This window comes from Nicotiana sylvestris, chromosome 12, assembly GCF_000393655.2.
Source record: "Nicotiana sylvestris chromosome 12, ASM39365v2, whole genome shotgun sequence".
NCBI lineage: Eukaryota > Viridiplantae > Streptophyta > Magnoliopsida > Solanales > Solanaceae > Nicotiana > Nicotiana sylvestris.
In genome coordinates, this window is record NC_091068.1 from 36,278,034 (window position 1) to 36,293,125 (window position 15,092).

Consider the following 15,092-nt stretch of genomic DNA (forward strand, 5'->3'; position numbering starts at 1 on the left):
TTTTTGGGGTTTTCTTTTAATTCTACTTTTAACAAACTACAAATTGTAAATTAAGCTAAAAGTTAAATGTTACGGGTTGTTCAAATAGTTAAAGGCACTAGGGTAGTGACATCTGCCTAGGTGGTCAATTGACGGGTACTTAAAACTGAGGCACAATTGACATGATTGGGGAGTATGATATAACCGTTGCACTACTTTGCCCACTCTACACCTCTTGGTGGTTCAAGTGATTTTGCCCAATTGACTTTCTCAAAACCAATTGGGTATGCAAATTTGCACAAGCAACTTAGGGTTTAAGTCGGCTATTACTCTCTCGAGGTTTAACCCTTTTATTGGGGCTATCAATCTCTTGAGTACACCCCAATATCTTGTTGGATCAATTTCGGAGACTTAGGCTCTCTTTCTAAAGAAGAGCCCTAGTCAATTAAACACAAACTAGTGTTTGCAACCACTAATTTAGCAATTAACCATGAAATTGACCCAAATATCAAACACCCATAGTCAATTTAGCCCTAAAATGCAAGACCCATCAATTACTCACACTAGGGTTGATTCACAACCCTAGCTATGGGGTCTAGCTACTCATATTCAAAGAAGAAAAATAAGAAATAGATGAAGATAAACACATATTAATTAATTGCTAAGTTAAATACAAAGATTCAATGATGAAAAGTATGTAAAATTGCCCCAAATGGCTACAAGAGTCGTTCCCACAAGCGCAGCTACTTCTAAAATCTATCTGATAACCTAAAAATGGAAAAAAGGTTCTATTTATACTAAGCTGAAAAATCTGGACAAAAATGCCCCTGCGAGGTTAGTGCGGACCGCACAGAATGGACTGTGGCCGCACTAAGACTCTTGGCTTCAAAACCAGCTCCTTGAACTCAGGCTCTGCGGACCGCACAGAATGGACTGCGGCCGCGGTGACTTTTAGTGCGGTCCGCACAAAGTGGACTGCGGACTGCATTGGCTTGAAAGTTCCAACTTCAACTTATCTGAATCTTGGCTCTGCGGACCGCACATAATGGTAGTGCGGCCGCATGAACTCCAGTGCAAACCACACTAAATCTAGTGCGGCTGCATTGCCTTTTAGCCTGAAAACCTGCTCTCTGAACCTCCTAGTGCGGACCGCACAGAATGGTGTGCGGCCGCACTGGACCTATTTTGCCTGAGCGTGTCTTGTCTTTGGCACTTGTGCAGGTTTCACTCCTTTTGAGCTGATCTTTGACATCTTATCACTTTGTTGATCAAGCCTGCAATCAAGCACAACTTATGAGCCTTTTAGGACTATTTTGTATGAATATTTAACCAAAACATAAGCAAGAAGGAGTATAAAATGCGTCAAAATCCCTAGTTATCATTATTACAAACCAAATTCTATTGTAATGGCATAGATGTGCCTGTGTACCCAGTACCGGACCGAAATGAATGGAATATACCAGCTCATATTGCAGAAGAAGTTGTATTCCCACCCAAATGGAAAAGACCTCCTGGAAGGCCAAAGAAGAAGCGCGATAAGCCGTTCAGTGAATTGCTGCAGCCGAAAAATCAACATTCATGTAGCATATGTGGGCGGGGAGGACATAATAAGCGAACGTGTAGAAATGCTCCACGTAGGACTTAGTTCATATTTTGACTTGTATTAGTGCTCCAACGATGTGTCATAGATTCAGATGACATTTTGAAATAATACATTTTGCACTTTTTGGTGAATAGATTCTAGATATAGTTAGTTATATTACTGTGTGAATACATAATTCAGGGTACACTCATATTTTATATTAGAATATGTATGACTAAATAAGAAAAAAACTGTTATAAATATACGAATAATAGTGTATTATAAAAAGATTTCATATGTCATTCAACAATACATAAGTTATTCATTTTTGTTGAATACATCTAAATAAATCTAGAAATGAAAAGTTATTGGATTTGAGATTGTATAATATTTCTGAATGTACAAACTAAAAAAATACCTCCTGTATATATGTGAATACATTCTGTTAAATTCTGTTGAAAACAACCTGTTGAATACATTCGAATACAACCTGTTTAATACATACTTATACAATTTGTTATACACAGTGTCTGACTTGAATATACAAATCCAACCACAATACATCTGAATATAACATGTTCAATACATACTTATACAATCTGCTAAATAAATACTTATAGCCCCTGTATTATTCAGTTTCTAACATAGATATACAATCCACACGACTGAATCTGATTACATACTAATATACCATGTTGAATACATATGAAAATATAGATTGTCTTATACTGTGATAACCCAACCAGTCGTCTCATGAGTTACCGCTCTTTTTCTCCTATTTTTGCTTCTTTATGCTTTGTTTATCTGTGTTATGTTTTCTCGGGTTGGTCGGATTGAATCCGGAATTATTTTGGTAAGGTTTGAGACACTTAGTCTCTTTTGAGGAAGCTTGAGTTGGAAAAGTCAACCGGATGTTGACTTATGTGTTAGAGGGTTCAGATGTGAGTTTTGATGGTTCGGTTAGCTTCAGGAGGTGATTTGAGACTTAGGAACGTGATCAGAATAAGTTTTGGAGGTTCGGAGTAGATTTAGGCTTGAATTGGCAAAGTTGATATTTTGGCGATTTCCGGTTGGTAGGAGAGATTTTGATATAGGGGTCGGAATGGAATTTAGAGAGTTGCAGTAGTTCTTTTGTATCATTTGGGGTGTGTGTGCAAAATTTCATGTCATTCGGACGTGGTTTAGTTGAGTTTTTGATCAAAAGCGTAATTTAGAGGATTTTGGAAACTTAGGCTTGAATCCGATGTGTTTTGATTGATTTGATGTTGTTTGAGGTGTTTTGAAGATTTGTACAAGTTTGAATAAGGTTTTAGGATATGTTGGTGCCTTTGGTTGAGGTCCCGGGAGCCTCGGGTGAGTTTCGAGGGGTTGAACGAATCATTTTTAAGTTAAGAAAATTGCAGATTTTGGTTTCAGCTGTTGCACGCATTTTGGTCTTCGTGTTCGTGAGTGGACCCTCACGTTCGCGAAGGGTCAGGAAGGGAGGCATCAGGTTTCGCCTTCGCGTTCGCGAAGGGGAGTCCCGCATTCACGAAGGGACGGAATGGTAAGCATCGCGTTCGCAAGAGGCTTGGTCGCGTTCGCGTAGGTTGGTGAAGCTGAGGCATCGCGTTCGCGAAGAAGAGTTTTGGTCAACAGGATTTTTGTGCTTCGCGAACGTGAGGCGTTAACCGCGTTCGCAAAGAAGGAAATTAAGACCTGGGCAGAAGGTTTAAAAGGTCGTCTTGTCCGCGAACGTGGGGTTTATTTCTTCCATTGTTGGTCGTTTTTGGAGCTTTTTGAAGGAGATTGAAGAGGGATTCAAGGGGAATCACTTGGAGGTAAGATTCTTGGACTTAAAACTCGATTCTAATGTGAATTCCACCTAAATAATCATGGAAATTAAGCCAAAATTGAAGAACTAGGGCTTGGAAATTTAGACCTTTGATTGAGGATTTGAAAGACCATTTGAAGTCGGATTTCAGAACTTTTGATATGTATGAACTCGTGGGGAGATAAGGAATATATTAATGTAAATATTATCGAATTCCGAGACGTGGTCCCGGGGGCGGGTTTTGGTAATTTCGGGATTTGTGTCGTATTTTGATTATTTTCGCTTGGGCTTCGTTCCCTTAGCATATTTTGACGCCCTCGTTCTGATTTTGGATAGACTCGACGCTAGTGGAGGCCGATTCGAGGGGCAAAGGCATCGTGAGCTAGAGATTTGACCGGTTCGAGGTGAGTAATGATTGTAAATGATGTTCTGAGGGTTTGAAACCCAAAATTGCACATCGTAGTGCTATATTGAGGTGAGACACACGCTTGATGACGAGCGTGGGGTCGTGCACTATTGGGGATTGTGACTTAGTCCGTCCCGGACAACTATTTTACCGCGTATTTGACTGAAATCTATTTGCTATCATCATGATTTGGGTTGAATTCCATATTTGGGCCTTGTGCCAACTATTTGAACCCTTTGGGGATTTTTACTAGTATTTTCTCACTATTTTGACTTTACAATTGAACTCAGTCATGTTATATTTTACTGTTTTTGTACTCAGTCATGTTTACTCTATTTTAACATTTACATGATCTTTTAAATGATATTTTTTTGCTGAGAATCATGTTTTACTATTGCCCGAGTGGCTTGCGAGGATTTTGACTGAGTAAGGCCGAAGGCCTATGTTGTGAGGAGACATTTGATACCAATTATGAGGTCGAGGGCCTGAGATATGTACGCCACGAGGTGGCTTGATTGATATGAGGTCAAGGGCCTAGTGATGATGCCACGAGGTGGCTTGATATTACGTTTGGGTACAGGAGTCTGTACACCCCTAGTGAGTGCAGGTACCATTGTGATCTGAGATTGAGCCCGAGGGGCTGACACTATTCTAAGATTGAGCCCGAGGGGCTGGCACTGTCCTGAGATTGAGCCTAGGGGCTGTTATTGTTCTGAGATGTTGCCCGAGGGGCGGATTTGTTGATACTGTGCTTGAGGGGAGAACCTTTATGTGTTTACTTTTCATAATTGACTGTCAATTACCATGCTTAACTGTTGAAAAAAAAAAGGTTTTTCATGAAGTTAAATTTTGAGTTAAAGGATTTTATATATCTTTCACTGGTTTACTGTTTTAAATGGTTTTACTGCTTCATTATAGCATGCCTTGTGCCTTACGTAATTTCCTGCTTTCAGTCTTTATTTACGATTATTACTCACTGAGTTGGAGTAGTCACTTTACTCCTTGCACCCTGTGTGCAGATTCCGGCATATCTGGTCCCGCTCCCGAGTGCTGATCATTCCGGCTCAGGCGGATCCGAGGAGTCTCTAGGTAGCTGTTGGCGTTCGCGACCCGGAGCTCTTCCTTATCCTATTCCTTTATGTTCTTAGTTTCTATATTAAACTCTGTAGTTATATATATTGGAGTATTCCATTTTTTTGTTAGATGCACATGACTAGTGACACCCCAGTTTCGAGTTATGTTGGGTTATTTTCCGCAATTATGTTATTAACTGCTTAAACCTTGGTTTATTTGATCATGCTTAGACTGTTTCTAAATGCTTAACTGTTAAATACTGAAATGGGTAGTGTCGGCCAGCCTTGTCTTCACGATAGGCGTCATCACGACCGGGTCTGGGTTTAGGGTCGTGACATATACACTATGTCTGACTTGAATATACAAATCCAACAAAAAAAAAATACAATTACATACACATTTGTGTAAGTATAAATATAACCTGCTTAAAAAATATAAATACAACAGGTTGAATACATACTTATAAAACCTGTAACATTCTTTCTGAGTTGGATATACAATCCAAGTGACTGAATCTGAATACATACTAATACACCCTGTTGAATACATATGAATATAACCTGTTAGATATATATGAATACAACCTGTAGATTAAGTGTGAATACTTATGCACAAAACAATGAAACATAGATTGAATAGATTAAATGGTCATATATAAACATTGTGGATACAGTGATTAAAATATGGGTTTTTCTTTACTGAAGACCATCTTCACCAAAACAATATTCAAAAAACAGTATTCACATAAAACAACCTTCCAAAACTATATTCACCTAAAACTACTCTAACACTATCTTCAACGATGAATCTGACTCCGTGATTTGCCTAGCAATCTTTGAAGGTGCTTCGTTCTTGCTTATGGCATCAGTGTCTATCTTCCGCATAGCATAGTCCCACAGGAGAGCACCATATCTTTGACGGAGTAGATTGGCATCAAATCGTATTTGTGGAACCTCACCAAAAGTGCTCAGACAACTCTGTGTATGCCGCAACATGCAGCCCACAATCCCTGAAAAGTGTAGATTGAAACAATTAAAAACAATTCATACTAATAGATTTATAAATGATACAAGCATGATGATTGAATACATACATGCTCCCAGCTTTTTGTTGAGGCAGATTTGATATGAAAACAACATCAAAGGGATCAGTATGTGACTTGTCAGTGTATGCTGAGTCATGAGACCAATCTATGCCTTGCTTATCTCTATAAAAGCCACTGATTGATAGATACAGAGGTACAAGCTTAGCAAGCTTATCTTTCTCAGAAGCTACATAGGCATCATGACCTGCAGATATGTATGAGTCATACACTTTGATACATCTCTCCTTGAATGAGACAACATCCAATATCCAGTGTAGTTTGTCCTTGAAGTTGACTGGTATGAAAACATTGTCAACAATATGCCAAGGTACATTAGCTAGCAAGGTACATTAAATATACTGAAGTATTATGTATATACTTGTATTTCATAATGTGTATGATGTTTTATATATGATTAATTTGAATAAGAGCACAAATGAGATATAAACATATACTAAAGAGGTTAAAAAATGTTAAACCTCTACATTCTCGCTGATAGCTATATCACTATGTGTTTGGTCTTTAGGATTATCTTACAAGTTGGCATCATATGACATTTCAATACCATCATCACGTCTACCTATGGTGTTCTTTCTCTCGTATACCCTTTCCTTTTGCTGATTGTCTTGAAGATGTTCAGAAAGCATCTTAAAGTTTTTATTGATCAATTATCTCAGAGACGTGAACTCGCCCATCACCTTAGCAAGACAGAAATAATTAGAAAAGTGCGCCAAAAATATACGAATGTTAAGCACTACACTATAATGTTTAATATGTGCATAAAAAACTCACGTATTCTTTGGATGAATATAGATCTTTACTCAAAGAAGATACTTCTTCAGTTTTAGAATCTACCGGCTTCTTGTCATGCAAAACATTTTCACCTGTTTCCGATCCGCCCACAGGAGGAATCTTGGATTGAGTCTCTACATTTGAGGGATCTATAATCTGTTCTTTGCGCTTTTTGTGGGGCGGTGATGAAGATGGACCAACACTTGCAGCATGTTTCTTCTTAGACTGAAGATGCGGTGTAGCAGTAAAGTCATTTGAATCCTCTGCGGACTTTTCTGAATGAGTAGGAGTAGGACTGTTCTCTACATCAACACCTACTGGAGGAATCTGAATAATAGCAAGCTCTGTATCGCTTGGCTGGATGTCATTGTAAACAATCTGAAAAACAAAATACACTCTAAGAGTACTACCATTGCTGTATGCAAATATGAAATACAATGTAGGTTGTATGCAAAAGTAGGCTGTATGCAACTGTATTCACTAGCAAAAATATAATCTAAAAAAAACAAAAAAAAAACAGCCACTTAACAAATAGTAAATTACCATATTTCCCTGATCAGTGAACATGCCATTCATCATATAAGCATAGGTTGGTTGATTGATGGTGGATCTCCAATTGAGTATTCTGGGTACCCGGTTATCAACACAGAGTGCAATTTTGGGATCAACATTTGAACAGCACTCATAAAACCAAACTTGCATAGCGAGAGGCATCCTAGCTATCCTATAGTACTTCTTCTGAGAATCCATCTTCTTGCTAATAGATTTTATAAGGTTTTCGAATGCTTTTATACCCCATGGATAATCAGAAAATCTCCCACTCTCGACCAAGTCAAAATGTAGTCTTGGGATGGTTGTGGTGTCCTTCTCGGATGAAAATATGAAAATGTGTATTAAATAGAATACAACTATCTTGATGGCATCCCCATCGTTGTCATGACCCCAATTCTTCTCAGCAAAACAAGTCAACAAATCCTTCTTTTTGACAAGATTTGCACCCCCAAAGTATGTCTCAACAATCCGGTTTGGCACCTTTTCATCAAATTGAAAATTATCAAGGTCACCAACACATTTGAGACTAGTGACAAGCGCAAACTCCTTTATTGAGAAAGATAATGTTGTACCATTGACGTATATTGAAAATACATCGCCAGTACTTCCTTCTAACTGCAGAGCCATGAAGCACCTGAACAATTGATGTTGGACTTCAGAACGCTTCATTTCAAGGAAACTTCCAAAACAAGTAGTACCCAGTTGTTTGTACTACTCTGGAGTAAGTTTTTCTTTGAGGTCGGAGACTATCATTACAAGAAAGAAGGCATTTCGCAACAATAATTTTTTTGCCATATATTCAATGTTGTTGCCAAAAGTACTTTTGGCAACGACAAAAAAGTCGTTGCACTCTGTTGCAATAAACACCGATGGGAAAGGTATATGCAACAATACAAAATATTGTGCTCATAAGTGTACCTAGCGCAACAATATATACCGTTGCCATAAGTTATTTGTTGTTGGTAGAAGGCCAATAAAGTCGTGGATTATGAAGATGTGTAGCAACAAAAATTATTGTTATGACAAAATTAGCTTTTTACCAACAATATTAATTGTTGCTAAAAAATAATTGGCGGTAAAGTAAATAGTCTGTTATCAAGACTTTAAGCAACAACTATTATTGTGGCAATAATTACTTTTTTGCCAACAAATTCTCTAGTACTACTTTAACAACAATTTATAAGTTGTTACTAAATACACAATTTATATATTCTTTCAGATTTTCACAAATGCATGTAGAAATAATAAATTATATTATATATATAAAGAGTCTATACATATATTTGATGCAGTGGATATACTCACTTTCAAAAACTAAATAGTCCGAAACATTATGTTTTTACTAACAAAACGAACAAAAGCATCATATATCCACGGTCCTTAAGTTATATTCCAATAGTAACCCGAAAAACAAATCTTCTTTCAACAGCTTGTGCATTACATGAACTGGATTGCCAGGAATGTTGGTTTACACATGCTCATCCTATAAAGAAGATAAATATAGTTAAATTTTGGTAAAAAGAAGCAATAGAATACAAAAATATAAAATAAAACCACTGAAAACTTGTTTAACTGCATAAGAGGAATTGAGGAAAAGTGGGACAAGAAAAAGATCAAAGAGGAAAACGTGTATACATTTTTCAGTCCAAAATCTCATGCTCCTAAATTATATTTTTAGAGTCCTTGATTATTTAACTACATTGAAGATTCAAATGATCCTTTTGGTGCAAATCTTCCATGTAAAATAGGAGTGGGACATGAAAAAAATCATCACTGCCTCTTTGTGGCGCATCCATCCATGCCAAATAAATAACTCACACACAAACACAAAGTAAAGACAGAGATGACGTTGTTGATTTTTTGATAACGGAGGAAAATCAATGGTGAACAGAGAGGGGCAACCATGCTATTAAAGAAAATCCCAATACTCTATATTTTGCCTCGTTTCTTCCTCTTTCTTTCTGGGCTAACATTTCCTGTTTGGGGGAATTCCTTGGATTTTTTCTTTTTTGGACCTGCTTAAACATGATATTTTCTATAGGCTCTTATATCCTTGTGCTCTAAGGAGATAGGAAACCAAGTCTAAGTAGATGAAATGTGGCCATGAGCCATACTGTAGTACGTAAAAAAAACTCAAATCCAACTAAATTGTCTTAGTTGATTATATATGTTAGACAATACTCATATATAGTTGAAAAACAGTACACATAAGATAGAAACTTGCTTTCACATGAAATAGAATAAGTTTACTTACCATGGTATCATCCATAAGACTTGTAGGACTTGTCTCATCTGAACCATTTAAATTAGCAATCATGTCAAAAATTGCAGCAGGAAGTCCAACCTGTTAAACATCGTACAACTAAACTTAAACATGATAGAACCTAGAAGAAGCTAATTTATAATATCAAAAACACTAGAACAAGTTTCCTTTAGCAGAACACAGTAGTTTTCAGAGCTTCAAATAAAGACACAACATCTAGCTTACTGCTCCTTTAGTTTCTATTATAACTGAAAATAGAAAATTCACTTTCATGTGCTTTAGGACCATTATGTGCTTAGTGTTATGTTCTATTGAATTTCAAATGTAAAATTATGGCATGTCTATAGGGGGACTAAAACTTACATATTAGTTGAAATCAAAGGAATATTTAAGCTGAAAAGGACTAGAATGAATATTTAAGCTAAAATGGACTAGAGTACAGTAAAAATAAGAACATGGAACAGGTGCCAACTAAGATTTCTGCATTCTCACTCAAGGTCTATCCTAGTTAGGGAAATTAGTTAAAAAGAATTTAAAGTTAAAGATTTGGAGTAAATATTTGTCATCTAATGTATGAAACTGCCCAATTACAATCATGAGGATGTATATCATTTACTTTAGCAAAGCCTCGAGAAAAAATGAAATGAGACGTCCACTGAATTCAAGAATCAACTCTATGTTCCAAGTTGAAATACATGCCTAAAGTGTATATTTATTTATGAATAGACCAAAGCAGAGCCAAAGCTTAAGCAAATGAGCAGCTAGATCAGGTAGAGCACCAACATTTTGATTGAACTTCATTAATCTCTCACTTGGTGAAAATTTTTACTAAAATTCAAGGAATTTTAACCTAAATATTCTCTTATTCTACATAGAGGCCTGAAACAGAAACTCTAAAGGATTTTCCTTTTTAACAATTTAAAAAAAATAAAAAAAATAATTCATGAAGAAAAGCAAACTACCAGGCTACCACTGACTAACCACAACAAACAAAACAAATGCAATAGCTAATAGCCACGACAGAGATCAGTAGTACTTATCAACTCGACTCTTATTCAGGGTATCTTGAAACCAACTTAGTTTATTTCTCTTCTGACTAACTTTACTCACTATGTACACTAACAAAATGTTGCTCATACATCCTAGTCTGTGCATCAGATTGCAGCCATTGAGCATGCACGACGCAGATATGGGATCAAAGTAACCACTGTAGTAACAATTAAAGCTCTTTGCAAACATCCCTTCTATTAAACCCCCCCCCCCCCCCCCCAAAAAAAAGAATGAAGGTCATTGACATAGGGAATGTGCTAGGGATTTTAAAAGGCTAGAATTTTAATAAATGAAATAACTTACCTGACTGTGAATTTGAAACTACATCAGCAGCAGGTTCAGTATTACTAGAAACATGCACATTTGTTGTCATGATAGGCTGTAACATATTTTAAAAAAAAATTATATTATTGAACATTAGTCAAAGTGGAAGTGAAGGCAGTAAAATGATAAGAAAAAGGTAAGATATGTTCAGAAATAATGAGAAACAAAAGTCATGTGAAGAAAGCGATTGAAATAAGCAAAGTTGTCTTGAAGACTAGATGAAGATCACAACCAATCATCATCCTCATTTTCATTATATTCTTCCTCAGAAACACATTCTTTATCTGTTGCAAAATTACTAAAGTCATCCCCATTTTTATGATCAGATTCATCCCCAATTTCTAAATCTACTTCTTCCTCATTAATAAGAGGATGTGCTTCAATGTTCACTCCATCATATACTTACCTATAATGAAATAGTATAAAACGAAGAAATATAAAACTATATAATTAAGTTTCTCTCAATTTTATTGTCTAAAACAGAAGTTAGAGAAGACTCTATAATAGAAAATAGTTAAAATAAAACATATAATTTGAACTAATAGCCACTGAAGCAAAGGAAGATGAGTAGCATCTTGAAAAAGTAACAAGAAAAAAAGATAGCAAGTGAAAAAAAAAGAATCTAAAGTTCCTAAAAAATAGACAATGCATCTGCTACTACTAAAAGTAAAGAAGCTCTAGATTTTAGCTTTGAAAACTAAAACTAAGGAGAATAAATAGTTTCTATTTTAAGCAAGGCATGTCTGATTATCTAAAAATTTTAAAGTGATTCCATTAGGCATGGTAATTTGAGTTACTTGATGACAAGTTTATGTGGGATTTCCTAATCATATTTACTATTGAATTTTCACATTTGAAGGACCTTCTAAGTGAAAAGAAAAATCAAGGACAATGCTCAAATATGCCAAAACCAGATTCAACTACCCATACAACCCAAAACAAAATCATATTGTTTTCTATTCCAAAACTTTGGAGTTTTACAACAGTACTTTCGTACCTTCTAGGCAAAAAAATAATAATCAAAGATAATGCTTAAAATTAATAATGCCAAAACCAAATCCAAATAACCATAACACCCAATAAAAAATCAGTTATTTTCTAGTCCAAAAATTTTGAATTGCATCATAAAAAGAAAAAAACGGAATAGAGATCAAAAGCAGAATATGATTAAGAATTAAGAAGAAACCCTATTAAGTTTAGCACAATAACTGAAATGAGAAAATCTAAGAAGAAGAATACGATTAAGCTAAATCAAAAGCAGAAAGCACCAAACATTAAAAACGAAATCAAAATCGAGAACTCACCAGATTTTGGGTAGAACACAGCGATAATCGAATACACGCAAGAACTTAGTTTAGCCTAATAAGAAAAGAGAAAACCTAGCTGCAATAGAAACTAAAATTGTGGGCTAAGAATTTGGGGAAAAAGTAATAGAATAGGGAACCTGTTTTGGCGCATTTGTTTTGGCGAAAAACTAAAAGTAATTCACTAAATTTTAGGCCACAAACTTTTGTGTAACAGCAACAACTAATATTTGTAGTTGCCAATTATTTTAATATTTTATATTTATTGTATTACTCCTAACATATAGCAACGACAATCTAAAAAATTTGGTAACAAGAAAATACTTGTTGTTAAAAATTCTATGATATAACAACAATCTAATTACGCTGTTGCTATTTATTAAACTTAGCCAACAACTACAGTATTGTTGGTAAACAATCGTTACTAATTTATATTTATTTAAAATTTATCATATTATTTGTTAACTATGGCAACAATATTAAAACTTTTGCTAACAAAAAAAAAATTGTGGGTAAATATTCTGTGATATCGCAACAACTAAATAAAGTTGTTGTCATTTATTGTATTTTGCAACAATATTATTGTTGTTACAAAAAAATTGTTGCCAATTCTATACTTTCTTGTAGTGATATTTGTATTAGTATATGAACTGATATGCGGTGAAAAAATAGGCTGTTGTTTCACAAATAGCTTAATTTACTACATACAACAAGCATTACAAAAAGATTTCAGATGTCAAAATCAATACATATTTCATAGTATAGTTATTCTGAATACATATAAATACAACTAAATACAATATGCAACATACACTGGATCAAGAAATCAGTGATATAAACTTATGTGTATATATAATACATCCACATACAACAATAAAAGTCACTGCAATTAGTACAAAATAGTGAACTAATACATAATACACTGGAGTAAGGAATCAGTGATAGAAATAGATGTATATATATGTTACATCCAAATACAACAATAAAAGACATTGCAATTAATATAAAACAGTGAAGGGAACTTTAGAAATCCTTATTAATACAACTAAATACAACATGAAAAGGTCAGTGTAGTAAGTACAAATTATGCAACATACTAAATCAGTGAAGCCCAAATTTGTATACATATAAATACATTTACATAAACATATGCAAAATACTATCCAATAAGTACAAAATCATTGATGGAATTTTTGAATACTACTGAATACATCAACATACATATAACTCAAATCAACAAATAACACGAGGAAGCTATGTATCAACTATTGCGCAAATATATATACAATAAGATACAACATTAAAACCCCATTGGAGAAGGTAATAATAAGTGTATGAAGACTCAAATACAGAGGAATACATCGAACATTATCTTTTCTTCCTGTGTATCCAAGCTTTTACTTGCAACGACCCCCTTTCCCTTAAGACAGGAAGCGTCAGCCAAATGTTTTTTCCTGTTTTCCACAACAGGGAAGTGTTGTTTCTTTCAATGATTTCTCAAATTTGGCTTGTTTCAAAGAGTCATTACGTAATTTTGTTCTGTTCTCCGCTGCCATTTTTGCTGCTGAACCTGCAAATTCCAATTTCGCTTGAGTGATTTGCAAAGAGAAAGAGGGCCCATCAAAATTGAGTACTTTGGTGGGTATACCATTGGTAACCTTCTTGTGGGATGTTGAATCAGATATTGGGGAACAAAATCTCATTTTTTCTGATGAATACAATAACAATGGTGAGCAGAGATAATAAGTGTGAATACTGAGAATTCAATACACAAAAATAGCGAAATTTTAACAACTTAAATACTTATGACAACCAAGTTTAGCAAAAAAAATTGACAATTGAGAGATACAATGCAGCTGGCGTTTTTAAAATTAGGGAGAAGACTGAGAATGGGGAAGAAGTAGGCGATGTGGGCGAGAGGAAATTTGATGATACTCTCATCGGATTTTCAGGGAATGGGGGAAGAGAATGACTTGTATCAAATTAGAGAGAGAAAGAACATAGAGGGGGTGTTTATGTGAAATACGGTAATTATGTGAGAGAAAAATCTGAAAAAGGAGAGAAAAATAAAAAAAAACGTATTTAGTGGCTTAGAAGTAGGAGGTACCCAAAATTTAATATTTTGCTATAAACATTAAAATGTATCTATAGAATATAATTTTTTAAAATGATATTTATTTAAAATAAATAAGGTATTAAGCTTTGATATAAGAGGTAAAAAATTTATTAATTATTTAAGGTTTTTTTTGGGCTGGTTAGGCCCAAGATTTCCACTTTGTACTTTACAAAAGGCCTAATACATAAGCAGACATCTAAATTTGGCACCGCTTTTCGCTCTCTCACTTACGCTTTTCATTTTGACACTTAAATTTAGGCTTGTTCCTGTAAGGCATTTGAACTCCCTCCCAAGTACGCCTATTAAACAGAAATATGACAACTCCAAACAAGGTTAAGTGCGTGAATTTTACTCTCCGTTGACCTGTCAGATAAGGTCAATAAGACAAAAACAAGTCAGCAAAGGAAAACAAAAAAGGTAAAAAATTGAAGGAAAAAGCCTCTGTCTTCCATTGAGGAAAAAGTTCCAATCTCTCAATCACACAAGTCACAACCACAACCCTTGCCGGCCAAATCCCCCTACACCGTCCTCCACCGCACCCGCCCCTGATCTTCTCCATAGACCCTTCTATAGTGAAGCACCATGAACAACAAGAACTCAAGGAAGTAATATGCTCCATTCTGTTAATGTTTTCTCCTCCATGAAGGAAACAACATATCTTTTCATATTGCTGGAAGAATTCTGGAGGTGATTCCCAAGCACTTTTACGCCACGAGAAATTCTAGTTCTATGTATTTTGCTCTTTAAGTTTTT

At 35.2% G+C, this 15,092-nt stretch overlaps 1 long non-coding RNA gene across 1 annotated transcript; it reads right to left on the minus strand.

Moving 5' to 3' along the window:
* Positions 1–8,518: 8,518 nt before the first annotated feature.
* On the minus strand, positions 8,519–12,427 carry LOC104244003 (uncharacterized). Its single transcript, XR_715342.2, has 4 exons — positions 12,224–12,427; positions 10,899–10,974; positions 9,537–9,626; positions 8,519–8,765 (listed from the first exon to the last, which is right to left on the minus strand). It is a non-coding gene; the product is annotated as an uncharacterized lncRNA (long non-coding RNA).
* Positions 12,428–15,092: the final 2,665 nt, after the last annotated feature.